Source organism: Neovison vison, chromosome 4 (genome assembly GCF_020171115.1).
Source record: "Neovison vison isolate M4711 chromosome 4, ASM_NN_V1, whole genome shotgun sequence".
Classification (NCBI taxonomy): Eukaryota; Metazoa; Chordata; class Mammalia; order Carnivora; family Mustelidae; genus Neogale; species Neogale vison.
In genome coordinates, this window is record NC_058094.1 from 48,283,151 (window position 1) to 48,302,142 (window position 18,992).

Here is an 18,992-nt window from a genome sequence, read left to right on the forward strand (position 1 = left end):
TGAGGGGAGATGGCACATAATTTTAACTTTGACAAAGTAATTTTGCTCTATTGAAACTCCAGAATTATAATCACACCAGATGTGTTTACAGAGACACCTGAGAAAAGTCTCAGAAATATTTTTAGTTAAATTTTTAGAGTTGTTGAAAATATGTTACTTTCCAAGTTTGAAGACTTGATCTTATTCCCCTTATCTAAAAATGTAAATGTAGAAACAAAAGAACCGGTGAAATTATCTAATTTAATTAAATGATTAGTATGTACCTTTTGCATGCACAAAACACTATTAATCATGTTTTCGAAAAGCCTAAAATATAGTTACCGAGAAGAGGCAAATAATGAAAAATAAAGCAGTAGTATAGGACAGTAAAATGTTTATTTGGTTCCACATAAATTTTGTTCTTTTTTTTCTCTTTTGGAGTTAAAATAACATCTTCATGATGTAATGTAATGCAAAAAGCAACCATTCATTATATTTTCTTCATATGGTGTGAAATCTGGACTTGGTTTTGGAATGTGTCACTATTCTAAGAAGCTTCCAAGCTGGAGGACGTAAATATTTTTTAAAAAATTTATTCAGGGGGTGCCTGGGTGGCCCAGTGGGTTAAAGCCTCTGCCTTCTGCTCAGGTCATGATCCCAGGGTCCTGGGATGGAACCCCACATCGGGCTCTCTGCTCAGTGGGGATCCTGCTTTCTCCTCTCTCTGCCTGCCTCTCTGCCTACTTGTGGTCTCTGTCTGTCAAATAAATAAATAAAATCTTTTTTAAAAATGAATAAATAATTTTAAAAAATTGATTCAGATCACTTTAAAATGGTGCAATTATCAAAAAGAAAAAAGACATAATTCACTGAAAAGACATCAAAATAAGTTATATAGGTTCATGCACATTACCTTTATCAAAATATAAGCATTTATAAAATGCTTTTATAATAAAATAAAAACATTTATAATCTACATAGAATCTTTTTCCTGATTGGTTAGCACTGTCTCTATTTTCAAACTCTACAACTTTCACTGTTAATTTCTTTCTCACAGAGCAATGTTATTTTGTAATTAATCAGTATTTATTGATTAAAGTATTAGAATTAAATTTAGGTAAAATTATGTTAGCTTCCCCTCTCTCTACATATATGTATAATTATCTGTATATATATTATAACTAATTATGATAATAAACACAAATATATAAAAATATGTTATATATAAATTAATATATTTATTATAAATTGATATTTAATATCTGTGTGTGTATATATACATATGTATATGTGTGTGTGTGCACGTGTGTATATAAAACTTATCTGTTGAGAAAATGTGTATTTTTCCTGTGGCTACAAAAGATATAAATCTAATTTCTAGAGATAAGAACTAAAATGACTGGGCGGAAAACACAGGATATGATTTGTAGTAGATTAGACAGTGCCAAAAAATATTAATAAAATGAAGACATGGTAATAGCAAGAATCCAAAATGGAACATGGGGGGGAAAAAGAAATGCACACATATACACACACAAAGGACAAAGCAATAGTGAAACAGAGGACAAGTTCCATCAGCCTAATATACATATAAACTGGGGTATCCTCCAAAAGGAAAGAATATTTGAAAAAATAACAGCCAACACTAGTCTACATTTGATTGAAATGAATTTTTCACTCAATAATATCAGAATACATATTGTTTAAAAGTTCACATGGAACACTTACCATATAGACCATATTATGGACTATAAAACAAGCCTTGACAAACTTCAAGGAATTCACAACCACATAAAATATGCTCTTTGACAAAAATAAAATTTAATTTTAAAATCATTAACTGGAAAATACTTGGAAGCATAATAACATATTCCCAGATAAACTATGGGTCAGAAGTAATCAAAAGGAAAATTACAAAGTGTTTTGAGTGAGATGAAAACAAAGACCAATAATCAACATTTGTGCAGTACATCTAAAGCAGTACATACAGGGAATAGCACTAAATGGCTATATAAACAAAGGAAAAAGTTCTTAAATCAACAACCTCAGTTTCTATCTTGATCCTATAATGGTGTAGGAAACTCAACATATGCAGAAAAATAAATAATAAAGAGAGGCAGAGAAATCAACCAAAGGGATAATAGCAAAATACAGGAAATCAATAAACAGACAAAGCTGATTCTTTGAGAAGGTCAATAAAATTAATATACCTCAAGCTAGACAAATCACAACAGAAAACTCTAATAATAGCCCTCGGAGATTAAGTACTATTATTATCCCTATTTCCAAAGGAGAAAAATGAGGCACAAAGTTACATGACTTGTTCAATATCTCACAAATAATAAATAGTGTAGCCAGAATTCAAACCTAAGTGATTATCCTCCTCCAGTGATGCTCTTTAATATATATTATGCTATGTAATGTTTATTTATATAATTATAAATTCATATTCATTAGTATATCTATAGCTACATAATTATATATGGATATAATTTAGTAAATAATTACATACCACTAGAGCCAGTCTCTAAACACATTCTGCCTCTTTTTCACTTTTAAGCATATCTTGAACATCTATATACATCTGCATACATGACTCGCTTCATTCTTTATATTTGCTTCATTCTTATATTCTTTATATTTCCATTCAATGAATGTCCCATAATTCACTTAACAAGCCCTTTCCTGGTAGACATTAATTAGTTTCCCACTGCTGAAAAATGTACAATTAAAATTATTATACATATACCTTTGAATTAACAAGTGTATATTTACTGGCAGTATAAATTTTTAGCAATAGGATTTGCTGCTATAAAGTTTTTTTTTCCTATATTTTGACAAATTAGTCTTGAAACATGCTGTACCAGCTGACATGCCCACCTAAAATGCACAAGATTCTTGTTTTTAACTTCCTAGAGAATCTTGTGTATTAAAATTATTTTCAATTTTTGTCAATGGGATAGGTAGAAAATTCTAATTAAAATAAAATTTTCAAATTATGAGTGAAGTTGAATTATGCAAGGTTTTTATTACCTCATAGAGACTGTCTTTTTTTTTTTTTCATTTAAGACAGGAATACTTTATTCAAACCCATCAGAGTAATGGACAGCTTGAGTCTGTAACAAAGTGTTGTGGTTTTGTTTCTTCCTTTCTTTCTTATTTTTTTTTTAAGATTTATTTACTTTAGAGATACACAGAGAGAGAGAGTACATGAGCAGGGGATGGGGCAGATGGAGAAGAGACAGAACCCATAAGAAGGCTCCCTACAGAGGGTGGAGCCAGAAAGTGGACTTGATTCCAGGACCCTGAGATTATTACCTGAGCCAAAATAAAAAGCTGGTCACCCAACCAACTAAGCCACCCAGGCACCCCCGAAAGTATTGTGTTTTAAAGCATAAGTCAGTCATTTTACATGAAAGTATACACTATTACATCAACTAATCAGAGCACAACTTTTCAGTGTTTAAAACAAAATAAGCTACCCAGTAAGGGCAGCACATTTGTGACCTTTTTAACTATAGTATTCCTCTCCTTCTTCATCCTCTTCTTCAACAGAGTCCACACCAACCTCCTTATAATACTATTCAAGGGCAGTCATATCCTTAAAGACCTCAAAAAACTCTCCTTCCTCCATGCTTTCACCTACATACCAGTGAACAAAGGCAGTTGGCACACATCAGGTCAAACTTGTGGTCCAGGCAAGCCTAGGCCTCAGCAATGACTGTGATGCTGCTCAGCATGCACACAGCTCATTGTACTTTGGCCCTGTCTCCACCAGGTACAAAGGCTGGTAATTAGTGCTGACTTTGGAACTGGTGGGGCAGCAGTCCACAAACTGGATGGCACATTTGGTCTTGATGGTAGCCATGGCAGCACTGACATCTTTGGAAACCAAGTCATCATAGTACAACAGGTAGCAAGCCATGCATTTACCATGGTGAAGGTCATATTTCACCATCTAGTTGGCTGGCTCAAAGCATTCATTGGTGATTTCAGCTACAGAAGCTGTTCAGAGTCAGCTTTCTCAGCAGAGATGACAAAAGCATATGTGACCAGAGGAAGGTGGATGTGGGGCAAGTCACCAAAAGTTGGTCTGTCTGATTCTGTCAGATCAACATTCAGGGCTCCATCAAATCTGAGGAAAGCAGTGATTGATGACACAATTTGACCTATCAACCAGCCTACTTAGGTTATTGTAAGTTGGGCATTCAGTATCAAGATTTCTACAACAGATATTATAGATGGCCTTATTGTCTACCATGAAGACACAATGAGCACTCCCAGGTGGTGTGGGTAGTGAGGATGGAGCTGTAAAGCTCAACTAAAGCTGTGGAAATTGGTGGGGGCGGAGGCGGGGGATGAGCTGGGTAAATGGGGAACTCCAGCTTGGACTTCCTGCCATAATCATCAAAATATGTTCCATCAGTAGATTGGTGAACCCTGAACCATTCCCCTCCAAAGTTGTGGAAAGCCAAGAAGCCCTGAAGACCTGTGCCCTGGTGGGCCAGTTGGTGAATTTGGTCCAACACAAGGTCACTGATTTCCTTGTAGAGCCCTAGGGTTTAGTTATTGGCAGCATTTTCCTTGCCTGTAATTAGCTTCATCAATTACTGTGGGTTTCAGGTTTATAAACACTGCCCTGGGCACATGCTTTCCAGTGCCCATCTCACTAAGGAAGGTGTTGAAGGAGTCATCTCCCCCAATGGTCTTGTCACTTGGCATCCAACCATTTGGCTGAATGCCATGTTGCAAACAATAGAGCTCCCAGGAGGCACTGCCAATATGGACACCAGCCTGGCCAACATGGAGGGAGATGCATTCATGCATGGTTGCTTCTTTGTGGCTGCTGAGCAGATGGCAGACAGGAGGAGGTTGTTTCTTCTTATAGTGCAACTCTCAGATGGTCAACATAAGAGAACCTGCTGAGAACTTTTTATTCTCTTTTTTCTTCATTCTCTTTCCCCTACATCCTCCTTGAGATTTTACGACTATTGGTAACAGCCATTTTTAAATTAAAATAATTTATTTCTTATGTGTATAGCAACTTTATTAGCCTGACATTTATATATCAATAGTTATGGAACATTTTTTCCATTTAGAATACTGAATTTTTGTTATGCAGAGATAAATATTTCAATTTGTCTTTTACCTTTTTCTTTTGTCATGTTTTAAAGGATTTCCTCCACCATGGTTAGAAAATGAATTTGCTATTGTTTTCTTATGGCAATATTATGACTTCATTGTTTACATAGAGGTTTTTAATCCACCTGAGATGTATTTTTACCCTACTTGTCTGACAATCAGATATTTAATAAACTATCTTTTTTCCTACTCTTTTGAAATAACACCTCTATATTATACTAAATTTCCACACTAAATTTGTCATACGGAATTGCCATGTTTTCTTCCTTAGTCTTTCAATTAGTCGGCTTGCCAAATAAAATATTTTATTTATATTACATTCTCTTAGTATTTTAAGCCCTTCAACAGATGAATGGATAAAGAAGATATGGTACATACACATAATGGAATATTACTCAGCTATCAGAAAGAATACCCAACTTTTGCATCAACATGGATGGGACTGGAGGAGATTATGCTGAGTGAAATAAGTCAAACAGAGAAAGTCAATTATTGTATGGTTTCACTTACTTGTGGAGGATAGGAAATAACATGGAGGACATTAGGAAAAGTGAATTAGGGGAAATTGGAGGGTGAGACCAACCATGAGAAACTGTGGACTCTGAGAAACAAACTGAGGGTTTTGGAAGGGAGGAAATGGGGGGGTTGGGTGAGCCTGGTGGCGGGTATTATGGAGGGCATGTATTTCACGGAAGACTGGGTGTGGCACATAAACAATGAAACTTGGAACTCTGAAAAAATAACATAAATTCTTTTTTAAAAAGAAAAGAAAGCACTTTTAAAGTTTGCTTATTTTATTTTGTATGTAGATATCAATATAAACATCAACTTTAAAAAGAATTCCTGCTACTGTTTTTTATTATGTTTACATTAGGCTAACAAATTTGTGAAAAAAAAATCACCTTTGCAGTAATGTAGTTTCCTACTCAAGAAAAAATTTTGTTTTAATTACTGTCTTATTTCATGTAAGTCAGTTGACTTTTACATTAGTTCTTATTAAGTGTAATTCTAGACATTTCATATTTTTGGTTGCTATGATATATATAAAATTTCTTCTTCCTTTAAATTTTTAAATAGGTTTTATAAAATAAAACTTAAATATTAAGCTTGCCACCAGTAGTTTCACTGAATTCCATGGTTCCTTATAATTTTCTCATTGACTTCACAAATAAGTAATATAATAAGTAAATGATGATTTTACTTCCCGGTTTTACAAGTTCACATTTATTACTTATTTTATTTAAAAATGTTTTACTGAGTATTGTATGTAAGTGTTGAATCACTAAATTATACACCTGAAACCAAGATTACACTGCATGTTAAATTCTAAACTGGTATTTAATTAAAAACTTAAAAAAATAAAGAAAGAAAAATGTTAGTAAGTTCATCACTTTAATAATAATTCTTTTGCTGTTTACTATTAAGAACATAGCTAACTTATTTTTTGAGAGCTGGATCATTTTATATTATAGAACATTTTATCTATTCTTAATTTATTAGGATTTGTGTCGGAATTTCCTCAAAGGCGTTTTAACTGCCATGAACACAAGTTATGTTTCTACCTTGATCTATATTTTAGTAAAAGATACTAATGGCTTTTTTAAAAAAAGTATTTTGAGTTAATTCCCATTGAATTCTTTGAATGAATCAACTTTTCTAGTGTCTTATTCCTTAAGTACTACAGGATTATGTTTTCCAATATAATTTTCAGGATTCTTATATTGATATTTACATTTGAAGTTCCTAGTCTTTTTCAATATTTTTATATACTTTTTGTATTATCTTCATCAGCTTTAACTTTCACGTTTTACTAAATTTGAGAGACCACTGGTATCACTTGTTCTTTAAAAAATTAATCAAATTAACTGTTAGCTATATTAAAATATTTATACTGTTATTACAGTGTGCTTCTGATACTCAGTAAGAAATTTTCCAATATTCTAGAAATGGATGCTATGATTAGTCTTCTGAGACAAATAGACAAAGCAAAACCAATAATTTATACTAGAAAACATAAGATAGAAAACTGGGGCTAAGACAAATTTTTGTCTTGATGTACCATTATGGAAATTATTTCTGTTGATGACAAGTTTTTCCTATTGTTATTATATAAGAAAAGTGACTAAAATGTTAGAAATGTGAAATCTGTATAACTATTATAATGTATATTCTTATATTTTTCTATTTTTTTAACAAGTAATTCTACAAGTAACTTTCAATCTAATGAAGAAAGCATAAGAATAAAGTATAAGGCATCAGATGTCCCTGTGATAAACAAAAAAATCACTTATGCAGGTTATGCAGGACATTAAATAAGTGGCTGAGGTGGTTTGTTAAGTGATATTCTTGTGGTTCAAATGCAATGAAAACTATTGATAGTTTCTTCACGACTGAAAGATTTGTTCAAGTAAGGTATAGTTCTTCTCTTTAAAACTGTGTCTTAAATATTTGACAAACAGCATGGATAAATAAGGGTCCAAAGTGCTTCTTGAAAATAACTACTTAAGCACATAAACAAAATTATTCTGTGTAAAATGCCTAAATAACTATCATCACGTTATTCAAAACCATATCATTTATTCTTAGAGAGTAACTCAAATTTGATTTATATTTTATATTCTATGGCAAATATTATCTCAAGATAAGTTGCAGCAATATTTTCTAAAATAACATTTGTCAAACAAACACAAGTGGATTAATATTAATATAGTATGTACAAAAAAGAAGCAAGCCTCTCAAGTTCAATATCATTTTGTTCTATCTGAAATGGAATTTAAGTATATGATATTTTAATATAAAGCCTTGCCAAGTTTTCTGGATGAAGAATTGACTTAATGTTAAAATAAACATCAGGGGCGCCTGGGTGGCTCAGTGGGTTAATCCACTGCCTTCAGCTTCTGTCATGATCTCAGGCTCCCGGGGTCGAGTCCCACATCAGGCTCTCTGCTCAGCGGGGAGCCTGCTTCCTCCTCTCTTTCTGCCTGCCTCTCTGCCTGCTTGTGGTCTCTGTCTGTCAAATAAAAAAATAAAATCTTAAAAAAAAAAAAACAAAACATCATAAGGGTGCCTGGGTGGCTCAGTGGTTAATGTCTGCCTTGGGCTGAGGTCATGATCCCAGGGTCCTGGGATTGAGCCCTGCTCAGTCTCCTTGCTTAGCAGGGAGTCTGCTTTTTTCCTCTCCCTCTGCCCCTCTTCAGTCTCATGCTCTCTCTCTCTTTATCAAATAAATAAATAAAATCTCTAAGAAATAATAAATAAACATCAGAAAATAAGGCTATTATTACAAAAATGGTCAAAAATTAAGTATTAAAAATAATTCAGAAAATAGAAAGCATGTTATTTGAGATGTTTAAACAGAACACTATAACACTTTAGCCTAAATTTATATTAATGCTCACATTCTTCTCAGAGCTGTAACTATCTCCTAACATCTCCTGTAAGATTTGGGTATCTACAGAGACCAAAAGGGAAATACAGATCTTTGACATGGCTGCCCTCTACTAATCCAAGATTTGTCTTGATTCTTGATTGAACAAAAGACTTTATGGTCTATTATTATTTGAAATATTTAGTTTTACCAAAATGCTAGATTTATTCTAAAAAATTATTTATTTATTTGACACTGAAAGAGAGAGGGAAAGAGAGCACAAGCAGGCAGAGCAGCAGAGGGAGAGGGAGAACCAGGCTCTCCACCCAGTAGGGAACATGATGTGGGGCATGAACCCAGGGCCCTGGGACCATGACCTAGCTGAAGGCAGATGTTTAACTGATTTAGCCATGCTGGTGCCTCCCTAAATGCGAGATTATAAAAAAGATGCAAACAACATCTTTATTATTAAAGTCTGCAAAGCAACATGTGCACTTATAAATAATTAGTCACTCATGGCTGTCATTTGCATGTAGAAATGCAAAAAAAAATCAAAATAGTAAATAAGAATGCTATAGGCAGAGGTAGACTGCACCTAGCAGAGTTTTTTTTTTCTTTTCTTTTTATAAACAATGTAAATCTCCACTATATTTCACTAGCGCTAAGATCCGCTCCTTTTGTTATTAGCTAGTAGCTTGGAAAACCTTGCATAAACATCTGTTTGATATCCAAAATATATAACAATGCCACTGACATAAATTCAGTACTGCTAATATCTAAAGAAATATAACTAATCATGTGATATACAGGAGGTTGTGCATATATAACATATATAATTCTCATATATAATGAGAAATGATTAAAACAAAAGCACTAGTACCTTGGAGCAAGGTATCAATTTGTTAAAAATAGATTATTATTGTGGTGCCTGGGTGGCTCCATTGATTAAGCTTCTGCTTTCAGCAGTCATGATCTCAGGGTCCTGGGATTAAGCCCCACCCAAGTCAGGCTCTCTGCTTAGTGAGAAATCTGCTTCTCCCTCTCCCTCTCTGAAATCTTTTGCTCTCTCTCAAATAAAAATAAAATATTTTCAAAATTAAAAAAATAGATTATTATCTTGAAACTACTGATACAATGCTTTGAGGAGACAGAAAGTACAAGAGAGTAACTTCTAGGTGCTCAGTCCAGAAGATAATAGACATGATAGATGATAGATAGTTAGATAGAGGTATAGATATATAGACTTTTGCTTTGTTTAAACTATGAAAACCTGCAAAAGTCTTCTTATAATAATCCTGAGCAAGAGTCATTCTAGAGATTCCAGAAAATTCATGCAGGGGATTATATTTCATGAAGTCATATAAAGGCAGTTGCAAATACAAATACACAAAGTGATATCATTAGAAACATTGCCTCTGAGAAAGTTAGAGGAAGATCTGTGATTTAACAGCTAAACAGCAGAAAATGCTTTTATGTGATGCAAGTTACAGTGTGATACAGCAGGAGAAATGATTTGGGGTCATGAAGAAATAAAATCATAGAGAAGACAAAGCATATCTGGGTCTAAAAGGAGGCAGTCCTCTCTGCCTTTAAGTGCTGCTCCAAAACTTTAAAAGTTAGATAATGCCACACTTCTACTTGGATGAAGTTTGCAGTTTTTTGTTGTCTCAGCATCTCTGTAGAGACACACTTAACCTCTTTGGCAATCCAAGTGGTTCAAGGAGAACTTTACCATTTTCCAGGGGCAGGGCTGTGATCAAGATCCAGCTGAATGACAAAATCCCTCTCCTAGCCAGAGTGAGTTGTTGAGTGTATATGTGACTCAGACCCAGCCAGTGAGACTTACTAGATTTTTCCTGGAACAATCAGGAACAGACCTTTTCACAGTGATTGTTTGCTGTAACAAAAATGTATCCCCTAGGTATTTTTGGCCTTAAGATGGGGAAACTTGCTGGAGAAGGGAATGAATAAAAATCAAAACAAAACCAAGGACTGGAACAAACAATCATAGTGCAATTAGGTCAGATTTTGGATCAAGGTTTCCTGAAAGATAAGTTCCTGAACTTCTCAATTACATACACCAATAAATTACTTTGAGTTTATTAGTATATTTTCTCTTGATACATGAGTTCAATTTCTGTCATTTAGGATGCCAATATATCTAATAAAACACATTAAAGTAAGAATTCATGAAGCCTTTCTTGAATACCCTTGCTAGGTTCTGATCATTTAAGTTTTTAGCAAAAGTTCTCTTAAACAGACTCCACTTAAGAGATATACCAAGCTAAAATAAACTATAGGGGGGAGGAGGAAAGATGGTGGAGAAGAAGCAGGCTGAGACTACATCAGATAGCAGGAGATCTACATCTACAAATCCAACAGGAGACCAAAGAGAAGAGCAGCAACAATTAAAGAAACAGAAAATCAACCACTTTCTGAAAGGTAGGACTGGCGGAGAAGTGAATCCAAAGTAACGGGAAGATAGACCGCGGGGGGAGGGTCCAGCTCCCAACAAGTGGTGAAGCAACGGAACACAAAATCAGGACATTTAAAAGTCTGCTCCACTGAGGGACATCACTCCAGAGGCTAAACTGGGGTGAAGCCCATGCGGGGTCAGCAGGACCCCAGGTCCTGCGAGGTCACAGAAGGATCGGGGGTGTCAAAGTGCGGCAGAGCTCGCAGGTATTAGAGTGGGGAAGCCGGCTACAGAGACAGGGCCAACGAGTGAGCTCTCAGCTCAGGGTTACCTTGAACTGGTCACAGACTAGCTGAGCTCGGAGCACAGCCAGAGGCCAGGGACAGGGGACTGATTGAGGGCTTGTTTCTGAGGGTGCACTGAGGAGTGGGGACCCGAGCTCTCAGCTCCTCTGGGCCAGAGATTGGGAAGCCGCCATTTTCATTCCCCTCCTCCAGAACTCTATGGAAAGCATTCAGGGAACAAAAGCTCCCGAAAGCAAACCTGAGCGGATTACTTAGCCCGGTCCATGGTAAGGGCAGTGTAATTCCGCCTGGGGCAAAGACACTTGAGAATCACTACAACAAACTCTGCCCACGGAAGATCAACAAGAAATCCAGCCAAGACCAAGTTCATGTACCAGGGAGAACAGCAGAATCCCAGAGAAGGAGAAAGCAAAGCATGGAATTCATGGCTTTCTCCCCATGATTCCTTACTCTTGCAGTTAATTTAATTTTTTTTATTTTTTTTTCTTCTTCTAAATTTTTTTAACTTTTACCCTTTCCTCTTTTAACATTTTTAACTAGTTTATCTTAACAATACCTTTCATAAAATAATAATAATAATAATCATCATCATCTTTTTTGCACCATCATTATTATAGTCATATTTTATCCTTCATTGTATCTAACTTTATTTTTTGTATACACATAAGGTTTTTTCTTCTGAAAAATTTGTGGTACAACTTCTTCTAATAGATCAAAATATGCCTGAAATCTAGCTCCGGGCTTGTTCTAGTCTTCAGCCTGAGCAAAATTTCTCCACTTTCTTTTTCTTTATTCTCCCAACCAACTTACGTTATCAACTCCTTTTTTAGAAATTAAAAAAATTTTTTTTCATTTTTATAGGCATATTCCATCCCTTCATTGTTTACCCTTATATATGTTTTTCTTTCTTTAAAATTTGGGGAGGTAGTTTCTTCTAAGAGACCAAAATACTCCCAAAATTAAGTGAATGATTCTGTTCTAGTCACCAGTCTACTATATAAATTTTTTTTAATATATTTTATTTCATTTGTTTTATTTCTTTTTTTTTTAATTTTTTTTTCTGAAATTTTTTTTATCCCCTTTCTTCCCCTCATGATTTGGGGTCTCTTCTGATTTGGCTAAAGTGCATTTTCCTGGGGTCTTTGCCGCGCTTTTAATATTTTATTTGCTCCTTCATATATTCTTATCTGGACAAAATGACAAGGCAGAAAAACTCACCACAAAAACAAAACAAAATAAAACAAAAAAACCCAAGAGGCAATACCAAAGGCTAGGGACCTAATCAATATGGACATTGGTAATATGTCAGATCTAGAGTTCAGAATGACAATTCACAAGATTCTAGCTGGGCTTGAAAAAGACCTAGATGATATTACAGAAACCCTCTCTGGAGAGATAAAAGCCCTTTCTGGAGAAATAAAAGAACTAAAATCTAACCAAGTTGAAATTTAAAAAGCTATTAATGAGATGCAATCAAAAATGGAAGCTCTTACTGCTAGGATAAATGAGGCAGAAGAAAGACTTAGTGATATAGAAGACCAAATGACAGAGAATAAAGAAGCTTAGCAAAAGAGAGACAAATACTGGACCATAAGGGGAGAATTCGAGAGATAAGTGACACCATAAGATGACACAACATTAGAATAATTGGGATTCCAGAAAAAGAAGAAAGAGCAGAAGGTATATTGGAGAAAATTATTGTAGAGAATTTCCCTAATATGGCAAAGGGAACTAGCATCAAAATCCAGGAGGCAAAGAGAAACCCCCTCAAAATCAATAAGAATAGGTCCACACCCCATCATCTAATAGTAAAATTTACAACTCTTGGCGACAAAGAGAAAATCTTGAAAGTAGCCCGGGAAAAGAAGTCTGCACAATACAAGGGTAAAAACATTGGACTGGCAGCAGACTTATCCACAGAAACCTGGTAGGCCAGAAAGAACTGGCATGATATATTCAGAGCACTAAATGAGAAAAACATGCAGCCAAGAATACTATATCCAGCTAGGCTATCATTGAAAATAGAAGGAGAGATAAAAAGCTTCCAGGACAAACAAAAACTGAAAGAATTTGCAAACACCAAATGAGCTCTGCAGGAAATATTGAAAGGGGTCCTCTAAGCAAAGAGAGACCCTAAAAGTAGTAGATCAGAAAGGAACAGACAATATACAGTAACAGTCACCTTACAGGCAATACAATGGCACTAAATTCATATCTCTCAATAGTTACCCTGAATGTTAATGGGCTAATTGCCCCAATCAAAAGACACAGGGTATCAGACTGGATTAAAAAACCCATCAGTATGCTGCCTCCAAGAAACTCATTTTAGACCCAAAGACACCTCCAGATTAAAGTGAGGGGGTGGAAAACAATTTACCATGCTAATGGACATCAGAAGAAAGCTGCAGTGGCAATCCTTATATCAGATCAATTAGATTTTAAGCCAAAGACTATAATAAGAGATGAGGAAGGACACTATATCATACTTAAAGGGTTTGTCCAACAAGAAGACCTAACAATTTTAAGTATCTATGCCCCTAACACAGGAGCAGCCAACTATATCAACCAATTAAAGCAAAATCAAAGAAACACATCAACAATATTACAATAATAGTAGGGGACTTTAACACTCCCCTCACTGAAATGGACAGATCATCCAAGCAAAAGATCAACAAGGAAATAAAGGCCTTAAATGACACACTGGACCAGATGGACATCACAGATATATTCAGAACATTTCATCCCAAAGCAACAGAATACACATTCTTCTCTAGTGTGCATGGAACAGTCTCCAGAATAGATCACATCCTGGGTCACAAATCAGGTCTCAACCGGTATGAAAAGATTGGGATCATTCCCTGCATATTTTCAGACCACAATGCTCTGAAGCTAGAACTCAATCACAAGAGGAAATTTGGAAAGAACCCAAATACATGGAGACTAAACAGCATCCTTCTAAAGAATGAGTGGGTCAACCAAGAAATTACGGAAGAATTGAAAAAATTTATGAAAACAAATGATAATGAAAACACAACGGTTCAAAATCTGTGGGACACAGCAAAGGCAGTCCTGTGAGGAAAATATATAGCGGTACAAGCCTTTCTCAAGAAACAAGAAAGGTCTCAAATACACAACCTAACCCTACACCTAAAGGAGCTAGAGAAAGAACAACAAAGAAAGCCTAAAACCAGCAGGAGAAGAGAAATCATAAGATCAGAGCAGAAATCAATGAAATAGAAACCAAAAAAGCAATAGAACAAATCAACGAAAATAGGAGCTGGTTCTTTGAAAGAATTAATAAGATTGACAAACCCCTGGCCAGACTTATCAAAAAGAAAAGAGAAAGGACCCAAATTAATAAATTCATGATGAAAGAGGAGAGATCATAACCAACACCAAAGAAATACAAACAATTGTAAGAACATACTACGAACAACACTATGGCAACAAATTTGACAATCTGAAAGAAATGGATGCATACCTGGAAACATATAAACTAGCACAATTGAACCAGGAAGAAAAAGAAAACGTGAACAGACCTAAAACCAGTAAGGAGATTGAAACAGTCATCAAAAATCTCCAAACAAACAAAAGCTCATGGCCAGGCGGCTTCCCAGGGGAATTCTTTCAAACATTTAAAGAAGAATTAATACCTAGTCTCCTGAAACTGTTCCAAAAAATAGAAATGGAAGGAAAACTTCCAAACTCATTTTATGAGGCCAGCATCACCTTGGTCCCCAAACCAGATAAGGATCCCATCAAAAAAGAGAACTACAGACCAATATCCTTGATGAACACAGATGCAAAAATTCTCACCAAAATATTAGCCAAAAGGATCCAACAGTACATTAATAAGATTATTCACCACGAGCAAATAGGATTTATTCCAGGGCTGCAGTTGGTTCAACATCTGCAAATCAATTAATGTGATGCAATACATTAAAAAAAGAAAGAACAAGAACCATATGAAACTCTCAATAGATGCTGAAAAAGCATTTGACAAAGTACAGCATCCCTTCCTGATCAAAACTCATCGAAGTGTAGGAATAGAGGGCACATACCTCAATATCATCAAAGCCATCTATGAAAACACCACCGTAAATATCATTCTCAATGGAGAAAAACTGAGAGCTTTTCCGCTAAGGTCAGGAACACAGCAGGGATGGCCATTATCATCACTGCTATTCAACATAGTACTACAAGTCCTAGCTTCAACAATCAGACAACAAAAAGAAAATGAAGGCATCCAAATCGGCAAAGAAGAAGTCAAACTATCACTTTCTGCAGATGATATGATGCTATATGTGGAAAACCCAAAAGGCTCCACTCCAAAACTGCTAGAACTTGTACAGGAATTCAGTAAAGTGTCAGGATATAAAAATCAATGCACAGAAATCAGTTGCATTTCTTTACACCAAGATAGAAGAAAGAGAAATTAAGGAGTCAATGCCATTTACAATTGCACCCCAAACCATAAGAAACCTAGGAATAAACCTAACCAAAGAGGCAAAGAATCTATACTCAGAAAGCTATAAACTATAAAAACTCATGAAAGAAATTGAGGAAGACACAAGGATATGGAAAAATGTTCCATGCTACTGGATTGGAAGAATAAATATTGTGAAAATGTTTATGCTACCTAAAGCAATCTACACATTTTAATGCAATCCCTATCAAAATCTCACCCGTTTTTTTAAAGAAATGGACCAAATAATCCTAAAATTTATATGGAACCAGAAAAGACCTTGAATAACCAGAGGAATATTGAAAAAGAAAGCCAAAGTTGGTGGCATCACAATTCCAGACTTCAAGCTCTATTACAAAGCTGTCATCATCAAGACAGTATGGTACTGGCACAAAAACAGACCCAGAGATCAATGGAACAGAACAGAGAGCCCAGAAATAGACCCTCAACTCTATGGTCAACTAATCTTCGACAAAGTGGGAAAGAATGTGCAATGGAAAAAAGACAGTCTGTTCAACAAATGGTGTTGGGAAAATTGGACAGCCACATGCAGAAAAATGAAATTGGACCATTTCCTTACACCACATATGAAAATAGACTCAAAATGGATGAAGGACCTCAATGTGAGACAGGAAATCATCAAAATCCTTGAGAAGAACACAGGCAGCAACCTCTTGAACCTCAGCTGCAACACTTCTTCCTGGGAACATCACCAAAGGCAAAGGAAGCAAGGGCAAAATGAACTATTGGGATTTCATCAAGATCAAAAGCTTTTGCACAGCAAAGGAAACAGTTAACAAAACCAAAAGATAACTGACAGAATGGGAAAAGATATTTGCAAACGACATATCAGGTAAAGGGCTAATATCCAAATTCTATAAAGAGCTTAGCAAACTCAACAGCCAAAGAACAAATAATCCAATCAAGAAATGGGCAGAGGACATGAACAGACATTTCTGCAAAGAAGACATCCAGATGGCCAACAGACACATGAAAAAGTGCTCCACATCACTCGGCATCAGAGAAATACAAATCAAAACCACAATGAGATACCACCTCACACCAGTCAGAAGGGCTAAAATTAACAAATCAGGAAATGACAGATGATGGCGAGGATGCAGAGAAAGGGGAACCCTCCCACACTGTTGGTGAGAATGCAAGCTGGTGCAACCACTCTGGAAAATAGCATGGAAGTACCTCAAAAACTTGTAAATAGAGCTCCCCTATGACCCAACAATTGCACTACTGTGTATTTACCCTAAAGATACAAACGTAGTGATAATGGGGCACGTGAACCTGAATGTTTATAGCAGCAATGTCTACAATAGCAAAACTATGGAAAGAACTTAGATGTCCATCAACAGATGAATGGATCAAGAACATGTGGTATATATACACAATGTAATACTACGCAGCCACCAAAAGAAATAAAATCTTCCCATTTGTGAAGATGTGGATGGAATTAGTTGGTATTATGCTTAGCGAAATAAGTCAATCAGAGAAAGACAACTATCATATGATCTACCTAATATGAGGAAGTGGAGATGCAACGTTTGGGGTATGGGGAGTAGGAAAAGAATAAATGAAACAAGATGGGATCAGGAGGGAGACAAATCATAAGTGACTCTTAATCTCACAAAACAAACTGAGGGTTGCTGGGGGGAGGGGGGTTGGGAGAAGGGGAGTGGGGTTATGGACATTGGGGAGGGTATGTGCAGAGGGTATGTGCTATGGTGAGTGCTGTGAAGTGTGTAAACCTGGTGATTCATAGACCTGTACCCCTGGGGATAAAAATACATTATATGTTCATTAAAAAAATTAAAAATTTAATTTAAAAAAAAAGAAAGAAAGAAATTGAGTCTCAGAATTGTCTTATAGCTAGCCAAGGATACTGCTGGGATTCAGACTCAGCCAGTTTAAGTTCAAACTCCATACTCCTCTTTGTCATGTGCCACTTAATGGCACAGGAAAAGATGGAGGTGGAGACTGGAAGATTTGGAAGGCATGGTAATGGAGTTTTAAACTCCCCAACACCAGAGATCATAATTCCAAGTATGCCCTATGCCAAGAGTACAGAGTGTATTTTTTAATGGCCAGGTGATTCAGAACTTAAACTTAAACTTATGGATTTGTTCTACTGACTTAATAAATGGGGTGCCTAGACAAAAAAAAAAAAAAAAAAAACAAAAAAACTATAGAACATGACCGATTCCCATGTCTCATTGAGTATTGGCAGCTAATAAATTATACTTTAACATAATCAAATGTTTCAAGTACAATAAAAAAATCTGTATTCTAGACAACAGTTGATTATGTTTGTTTCAACACAAAAATATGCTGTTTATGTCCATTGTATTTCTCATTGTAATCATAAGTTTTAATAAAATATTAAACCAATAAATATTCTGTGTGAGAGTTTATTTCTATGAAATCTAAACATGAGTGAATTAGAAAGACATAATAGTTGTGAGCTGCACAGGAAAATATCCTAAATAGATGAAGGAAAGAACCTAGAAAAAAAGCAAAATCTAATCCTCACAAAATATTTTATTTCTTGTTCCTCTTTAATTAATTAACTAATTAATTAATTAAAACAATTCTTGTTCCTCTTGAATTAATATTAGAATTTATGGCTGTATTAAAAAAGTAAAGATCTCTAAGGTAGATTCATATTCAAAGAGGTCTTCAACTTCCATCGAAACTTGGAAAATAGGGAGTATGTAGACTATTTTATTTTTTTTTAGATTTCATTCACTTGACAGAGAGAAATCACAAGTAGGACAAGTAGGCAGAGAGGCAGGCAGAGAGAGAGGAAGGGAAGCAGGCCCCCTGCTGAGCAGAGAGCCCGACGCGGGACTGAACCCCAGGACCCTGAGATCATGACCTGAGCCCAAGGCAGGGGCTTACCCCACTGAGCCACCCAGGCACCCCATAGACTATCTTAAATTAAAATAAAATTCTTAAGCTACCTATATGTCATCTTACACAATTATTTAATTTTTCTCAATTATGTTACCAGTTGCTGGTTCTAACATACCAACCCATCCATATTCCTCACTCTGTCTCATATTGGACTGTTTTCTGTCCTTATTCTATTTTTCTCCAACAAACCAAGGACTCAATAAATTTTACCAAATTTACAATATAAACTTCTTTCAATCTATGATTTTCTGGGTAACATATTTGAGTATAATTCAGAACTATATATACCCCAAAATTTGTCACTTAATTTATACTGTTCTCTGTAAGGCCTAGGTGAAAAAATGGGGAGGGGGGTACAGAATATTGTGAGGAGCTTTTTAACCATACATCTATTTC

General features: G+C 35.4%; 1 protein-coding gene and 1 pseudogene across 1 annotated transcript in view; both read right to left on the reverse strand.

Moving 5' to 3' along the window:
- CNBD1 (cyclic nucleotide binding domain containing 1) overlaps positions 1 to 18,992 on the reverse strand; it is a 373,802-nt gene that overhangs the window by 16,995 nt on the left and 337,815 nt on the right. The window lies entirely within an intron of this gene.
- On the reverse strand, positions 3,491 to 4,806 carry LOC122905248 (annotated as a pseudogene).